We start from the raw sequence: 7,645 nt of genomic DNA, 5'->3' as shown, positions 1-7,645 counted from the left end.
AAATTCTAGCCCTCGGCCCTGCAGGCAGTCTTAACAATAACCACAATGTGTGATGTAGTCATTAAAGCAATAAAGCATTCGAGATTTAAGGTGGTCACTCAGTGCCTTATTTACCTTCTAGGAGGCATGCAAATAGCTACTGAGTTGAGTGCTGAGGCCTAAAGAGGAAGGACTTTGGCTTCCAAGAGCCTTATCTGGGTCCTCCACTCCTCTGTTATTCCTTTCATCTTAATCTAACCCTAGCTTTCCTCTCCTCCTCCACCTCACTTGAGTGTGAACTTTAAGAGAAGTTGTGGATTTAGGTACTTTGAGGGAGGCAACTATACACTTGTGTGTAGCAAGGCACTGGATGCTGTTGCATGTTATCACAACAGCCTAGATGTATGTATTCTAGTAGTAAAGACTCCATTCTCCAGGGGAGGAAAACTGATTCTCAAAGGTTAAAACAACTTGCCTGAGATAGAGGGATTGAGAGGTGACAGCTAAGGCATGGGGAGTTTTTCTTGTTGGAGTAATGAAAATGCTATAATATTGATTATGGTGATGAACACACACTTCTGTAATTATACCGAAAGCCATTGAATGGACACCGTGGGTTGATGCTATGTGAATATACCTCAATAAAATTTCTTTAAAAAAACAAAGTTACCAGGAGCAGATGTGGTTCAAGTGGTGAGTGCCTACTTACCACATGGAAAGTCCCCAGTTCAGTTTCCAGTGTTTCCTAAAAAAAAAAAAAAAACAAACAACTAACAAACAAAACGTAAACAAACGATAAAACCAACTTAGGGGAGCTTATGTGGCTTGGGGATTGACCATTTGCTTCACACACAGGAGATTCAGGGCACAATCCCTAGTTCTGGTATCTCAAAAAAAAATCCTCTTACTTCTTGTATGCACAATGGCTCTGTCGTATTATTTTCTATGTTCCTTAAACCATCAACAATTCACTTGGGAGACATTCAGCAATGGATATATTGAATAAAAGCCCTCAGAATGCACAAGGCCAAGGCCACATAGCTGCCCTAACTTTTTCCCTGTATCTTTCTTACCTGACCACCCTGAGGTTAAAGAAGCAGACAAATAGAGTAAATACTGATGAGATGTTTCAGGAGACAGATACAGAGATGGCAGGGCAGATAGATAGAGGAGTTCTAGAGGCATCCATTTTCGGCATTTATCTGACCTGAATTTTGTCCCTGTGGGATTTCTTGGGAAGTGAGAAATCACCCAAGGGCCACAGGAAGGGGCCAATGGGCTCTAAGTTGAGTGGACAGTTTATTACCATGGGGTAACAAGGAGTCTTTAGGAAGTCCCTCTCAATTAGAAGCAGAGTGAGCATCACCATTCCCAAATGCTCAAGACTTATTATTATTCTACTATAGATTCTACTATAGACTTGTTCTATATTATTATACTAATGGAAGAACTTTTATCATTGATATAAAAGCAGTGACCACCAGAGGTTCTGAGTGGAGGGAGAGGGAAGAATAAGTGTCATATGGGAACATTTTCAGGACACTGGAGTTGTCCTGCATGATATTGCAGTGATGGATACAGGTCATTGTATATTTTGTCACAACTTACAAAATTGTGGAGGACAGAGTGTAAACTATAAACTGTTATCCATGGTTAGTAGCAATGCCTCAAAAATATATGTTCATCAATTGCAACAAATGTGCCACACTAATGAGGGATGTTGATGTGGGAAAGTATGGGGGAGGGAGTGGGGAATATGGGAATCCCTTATATTTTTGATGTAACATTTATGTAATCTAAAGCATCTTTTAAAATTTAAAAATTAAAAACAAAAAACAAAAACATAAAAACAGCTGAGTCAATGTCATTCTCTTCAAATCCTGAAGGCTAGACAAAAAAACACAACTATCCAGGAACCGCATTCTGTCAGGGTCTGGAATTTCATCCTACTTGCAAACGAACAAGCTTGCCTGCTAACAGTTTTGTGGATGTGGGCAGAAGACATGAGGTCCCTGCATCAGAGGCAAAAGACTTTATTACTCATAATGTGGCAATCAGCATGAGCATCCCATGCCCCTAAGTCCATAGGTGGCAGCACAGAGAGGTTCAGATGGACATTCTGCATGAAGTTGTCTTTCATTACAGCTGAGGAACATTAAGCCTGCTCTTTGTTTAGGGATTAGGTGAACCTTCCCTTCAAGGTTGCCTGCTGAAAGACAACTTTGAATGCAAAGAACAATCAACCCTTCCATTTCAGGCATACCCAGAAGAAATGCGCAGGGATGCTCATGCCACATGGCAGATGGCCAGTGCAGCACTGCCCCATTCAAACCCCAACTACCGCCCTATAAAGTGCAGTTATCTGTCTCTTTCCTCACTTGTAACCCAGCCCACAGGGGCCACTGGCTGCCACAGTCTCATAAGGGCCCCACTCTTCCACACTGCTTGCATAAGGTTCACATGTATTAAACAAATAGCCAGACAACTGCCCTGAAATTCAGTCAATCAGGTGCAAGTCTTGCCCTCAGTGATACTGGAGAAAGGCTTAGGGACATATTTGGCCATATGTCCAGGTACATGTAAAAAATGACAGAGGACGGTGAGTGTCAGGACTAAAACAGGAACCCTGGGATGCCAGGGGTGAGGTTAATGCCACCCATTATGTAAGGGGCAGACTTTCTTTTTTCTTTTTTCTTCTGAAATAATTATAGATTCATAAGAAGTTGTAAAGATAGTACAGATAATCCTGTGTATCATTCACTCAGTTTCCCCCAATGATTATGTCTTATGTAACCATCATACAGTATCAGAACCAAGAAATTCACATCAATATAAAGTATGTGGATAATTCTGTCACTTTCTCACACGGATGATAAATTTGTGTAACCACCATCACAATCAAGATACAGAATTATTCCATAATCTCAAAGATGTCCCTCATGCTACCCTTATATAGTGAAGCCCACTGTCCCTGGCAACCACTAATCTGTTTTGCATTTCTGTAAGCTGCCATTTTATGTTAGGTAAAGAGTGTCATACAGTATGTGGCCTTTTGAGGTTGATTTTCACACTCAGCATAATGCCTGAGAGCCATCCAAGTTGAGGCATGTATCAATAACCCATTCCTTTTTATAGCTGTGTAGTAGTACATTGTATGGATGCACCACTGTTTATTTAACCATTCACTTGTTAAAGGATATTTGGGTTATTTCCAGTTTATGGCTATTACAAATAGTGTGCTGCTAAGAACACTCATATACAGGTTTTTGCGTGAACAGAACTTTTCATTTCTCTGGGATAAATGCCCAAGAGTATGATTGCTGGATTTTATGGAAATTAGATGGTTAAATTTGAAAGAAACTGGCAACTGTTCTCCAAAAGGGCTGTACCATTTAACATTTCCACCAGCAATGTAGGAGTGGTTCGGTTTTTCAAATACTAACCACTATTTGATGTTATTACTATTTTATTTTAACCATTCTGATAGGTCTGTAATGACATCTCTTTCTGGTTTTAATTTGAATTTCCTCATGAGTAATGACGTTGAGCTTCTTTTCACGTGTTTGACATCCAGATATCATATTCTGTCCATTTGAGAATTGATTGTTTTTTACTCTTAAGTATTCAGAGATCTTTATATATTTTAGATGTAAGTCCTTTGTCCAATACATGGTTTGCCTATATTTTCTCCCAGTCAGTAGCTTGTCTTTTGATCCTCTTAACAGAGTCTTCTGCAGAAAAGAAGTTTTTAATCTTGATGAAGTCTAAGTTATTGATTTGTTTTGTCTTTTATAGATCATGCTCTTGGTGTCATGCCCAACAACTCTTTGCCAAGCCCTATTTCTTGAAGATAGTCTTCTAAAAGTTTTAGTTTTATTTTTACATTTATAGTAGGATCTATTTTGTGTTCATGTTTGCTTGAGGTGGAAGCAGTTTTTCAAACAAACTATATATATTTTTTACTAATAAATTTTATTTAGCCATTGTAGAAAATTCAGAATATGCAGGAAATTATAGCCCGGAAAATTAAAATCTTTCACAATCCTACCACTTATAGAAAATAACAATTTAGGTGTTCATCCTTCCTACCTTATTTATTTATTCACTTATTCATTAATCAGTCCTACATATCTGAAGTGCCTTCTCAGTACTCTTGGGCAGTCAGGGAGGTTTTCAAACTGAAGCTTGAAGGCTGGGTGGAATTTCCTCCACATGCAGCTATTTCAGATTCAATGTGATTAATTAAAATGCATCCATCAGCCATGTGGAATCTAAGCCCCCTCTTGATATAGAGGTGGAGTGGACATCACCATCCCAGGGTTCATAGAATGGAGGAATAAAATATGGATTAAAGTGGACTTCCTGGTATTCTACTATAGAGCTATCGTGACTAGTAATAGAAGAAATTATATCATTGATGTGGAGAAAGTGGCCATAGTAATTGCTGAGGCAGGGAGAGGGAAGAAGAGATATGATGAGGGGGCATTTTGGGGACTTGGAGTTGTCCTAAATGATACTGCAGGGTCAAATGCTGGACAGTATATATCCTGCCATAACCCAGTGAATGTACTGGGGGAGAATGTGAACTACAGGGTAAACTATTATCCACGTGATGCAACAGTGCTCCAAAATGTGTTCACCGAGTGTGATGAGTGTGCCACAATGATGGGGGAGGTTGTTGGTGTGGGAGGAGTAGGGTGGGGAATGGGGTATATGGGAAACTCTTATGTTTTTTATAATGTGAGGTATGTATTTTAAAAAAAAATACAATTTACAAAAAGGTTGGGGGTGGGGGAGTGGGAGTAGGTTATATGGGAACCTCTTATTTTTTTTAATGTAATGTTCTATTTGATCTATTAACTTTAATAAAAATGTGTTAATAAAAAATAAGAAAGTAAAATGAAATAAAATTAGGAATCCTCTTCGGCAGTTACACCAGCCACATTTCAATACAGTAGATTTTTTTGTGATTTATGTCTTTAAAAAACAGACAGTTTAATTTTAAAAATAAGAAAATAAAATACTCAGTAGTCACAAGCTTCTGTGGCATATTGAGCAGCACCAATATAGAATATTGTCATCATCACAGAAGTTTTATTGGCAGCACTAGACTAAAGTGGACTTTCTGGAGAGAAGCGTGGAGCCATTTCTCAAAGAAAGGTGTGCTGGGCCTTTATACTCGAGTATGAGTCCAGAGGATCCCGGGGCAGGTACAAGTAAGGTCATCACAGCCTCTCTGTGGTAGTGGACGGTAGCAGGCAATCCAGCTGCTCATCCCTGAGGACTGGATACCTAAACTGGGGTGTTTGCCATCTGAAATACCAGACAGCACTTAGCCACAGTGCAGGATGACAGCAGGCACACAGAACAGCATGGCGAGAGCTTGTCCATTTAAACAATTTTTAAATGGTGTGTATATTGGGTTTGCTTTAAACACTCAGCATGAACAGATTGGTGAGAGAGGAGCTAGAAGAAAGAAAAGGTGGCAGAATGTTCATAAATGTCAAAGCTATGTGATAGCTACACAAGGCTCCATTATAGTATTCTCTCTACTCATGAATATGCTTGAAAATTTTTCATAATACAACATTTAAAATATAGATATTCCAAAGCTGCAAAGCAGGCCAACTGGTAGAAGGATAGCAAGAGAATAGAAAAGAAGGACTGCTAAGAAGTTTCTCTGCTGTAGTTGAGGGGTGGGGAGGAGGGTCAGCTGAGAAGTTGGGGTTGCATGACTGGGAGACAGCTAGCAGCCAGGGCGCGCGCTGGGGCTTACTGGTATTCTACTACAGAACCACTGTGACTCTAGAAATGGAATTGTGTCATGGATGTGGAGACAGTGGCCATGGGAGTTGCTGAGGGCAGGGAGAGGGAAGAAGAGATGAGATGTGGAGATGTGCGGGCTTTTTCGGAATTTGAAGTTGTCCTAAATGATGTTGCAGGGACAGATGCTGGACATTGTAAATCCTGCCATAACCCACTAAATGTACTGGGGATGAGTGTAAACTACAATGTAAACTATTATCCATGTGGTGCAGCAGTGCTCCAAATATTCACCACATGCAATGAATGTGCCACACTGATGAAAGAGGTTGTTGATGTAGGAGGAGTGGGGGATGTGAGGTGTGGGGTCTTGAACCTTTGTAAATGTTCAGAATGAGAAGGTAGATGGCAGCAGGGATCACCTACTCGGAACAGCAGCAACTGCCCTGCAGTGGGGAGGAGCTGAGACCCCGCTGCGCACCCGCCTCAGGAGCGCGTTCAAGGCCTGCTGGACACCAGGGAGATGCTAACACCAGGCACGTGTGACCGCCCCGGGAGATCTTCTCGGGATCATGCAGTGCTGCCCCGTGGCTTCTTCAGTTCTTAAAAAGATAGTAAAGGTAATGCACAACGCTGACACAAGCCACAGTAATGCTCTTGTCCCGCAGTTGCCCTCGCCCCAAAAGAAGACTTTCCGGAATGCACTCTGACTGTTGGAGGTATACTGAAAAAAGAAGAACAATTTCCTAACCGGGAAACGAATCTGGACCGCAGAGGTAGGAGCACCAAATCCTAACCAGTAGACCACCACGGAGGGACGCACAAGTAGGCGGCACTAAAGTTTATACTAAGTTGGTAACATGTGACGCACAGCTTGTGCGCGCGCAGGATTGGACGCGACTCGCGCAGACGTTAGCTGGCCCCAAGAACGCTGCCTCCCTCTTGGCCCCTGACAGAGAGCGCAGCGGCCGGATACCAACAAAGCGGCAACGATAGGGCTTTCCAGAGCAGAAAATAAGAGCGCTCGCTGGGAGGATCATGGGGTCTCTTGGCGACAGAGAAGAGATCACTATGTCAGAAGTGGGATTCCAACCCACGCCCCATTAGGGGACCAGAAAGCCTGCGGGCAAGACATACATCTTATTTCTGGCGCCTTAGACCACTCGGTCATCCTTACTCAGGGGAGCGGTGGTCTCCTACAGGCGCCTGCTGTTTGTGCCAACGCTGCCAACCGCCGTCAAGGGCTGCCATCAGCACGCTGACTTCCCTTCCCTGGCTGGCGTGGAGGCAGAGCAAGCCGGCTGCGGAAGCAATGCACCGTGCTTGACGCACACCCCCCTCCGGCTGAAGGGATCTCTGATCTACCCACCTGTAGCGACCGCGTAGACCCCCGGCGGCTTAGTTACAACTGCGCAGGCGGCAGAGCCCTGGAAGCGCAGGAAGCCAGTGGGAAAAGCGCGCACCTCAGACGCCGGGGTGCGCGCCTTCCCGCCTCAGACGCTGAGGTTCCATCTTCAGATCCCAGGGTTTGCGCCTCAGATGCTGGGGTGCTCGCCTCAGATTCCGGGATGCGCGCCTCTAATACCAAGAGACCCCATGATCCTCCCAGCGAGCGCTCTTTTTTTCTGCTCTGGAAAGCCCTATCGTTACCCCCTTTGTCGGTATCAGGCCGCTGCGCTCTCGGTCAGGGGCCAAGAGGGAGGCGTCGTTCGTGCGGCCAACTAACGTCTGCGTGAGTCGCGTCCAATCCTGCGCGCACGCAAGCTGTGCGTCACACGTTATCAACTTAGTATAAACTTTAGTGCCGCCTACTTGTGCGTCCCTCCGTGGTGGTCTACTGGTTAGGATTTGGTGCTCCTACCTCTGCGGTCCAGATTCATTTCCCTGTTAGGAAATTGTTCTT

The 7,645-nt window shown here is 43.4% G+C and overlaps 1 long non-coding RNA gene across 1 annotated transcript in view; it reads right to left on the bottom strand.

Moving 5' to 3' along the window:
- The window catches only part of LOC139436648 (uncharacterized), a 42,281-nt gene extending 34,756 nt beyond the window's left edge, over positions 1 to 7,525 (bottom strand). The window contains exons 1-2 of the long non-coding RNA XR_011645913.1: positions 7,112 to 7,525; positions 689 to 724 (exon numbers count right to left, since the gene is read on the bottom strand). This is a non-coding gene — a long non-coding RNA (uncharacterized lncRNA). The remainder of the gene's footprint in view (positions 1 to 688; positions 725 to 7,111) is intronic.
- Positions 7,526 to 7,645: the final 120 nt, after the last annotated feature.

This window comes from Dasypus novemcinctus, chromosome 16 (genome assembly GCF_030445035.2).
Source record: "Dasypus novemcinctus isolate mDasNov1 chromosome 16, mDasNov1.1.hap2, whole genome shotgun sequence".
NCBI classification, from domain to species: domain Eukaryota; kingdom Metazoa; phylum Chordata; class Mammalia; order Cingulata; family Dasypodidae; genus Dasypus; species Dasypus novemcinctus.
The sequence above is the reverse complement of the archived record's forward strand: the minus strand, read 5'-3'. Positions and strand labels throughout refer to the sequence as shown.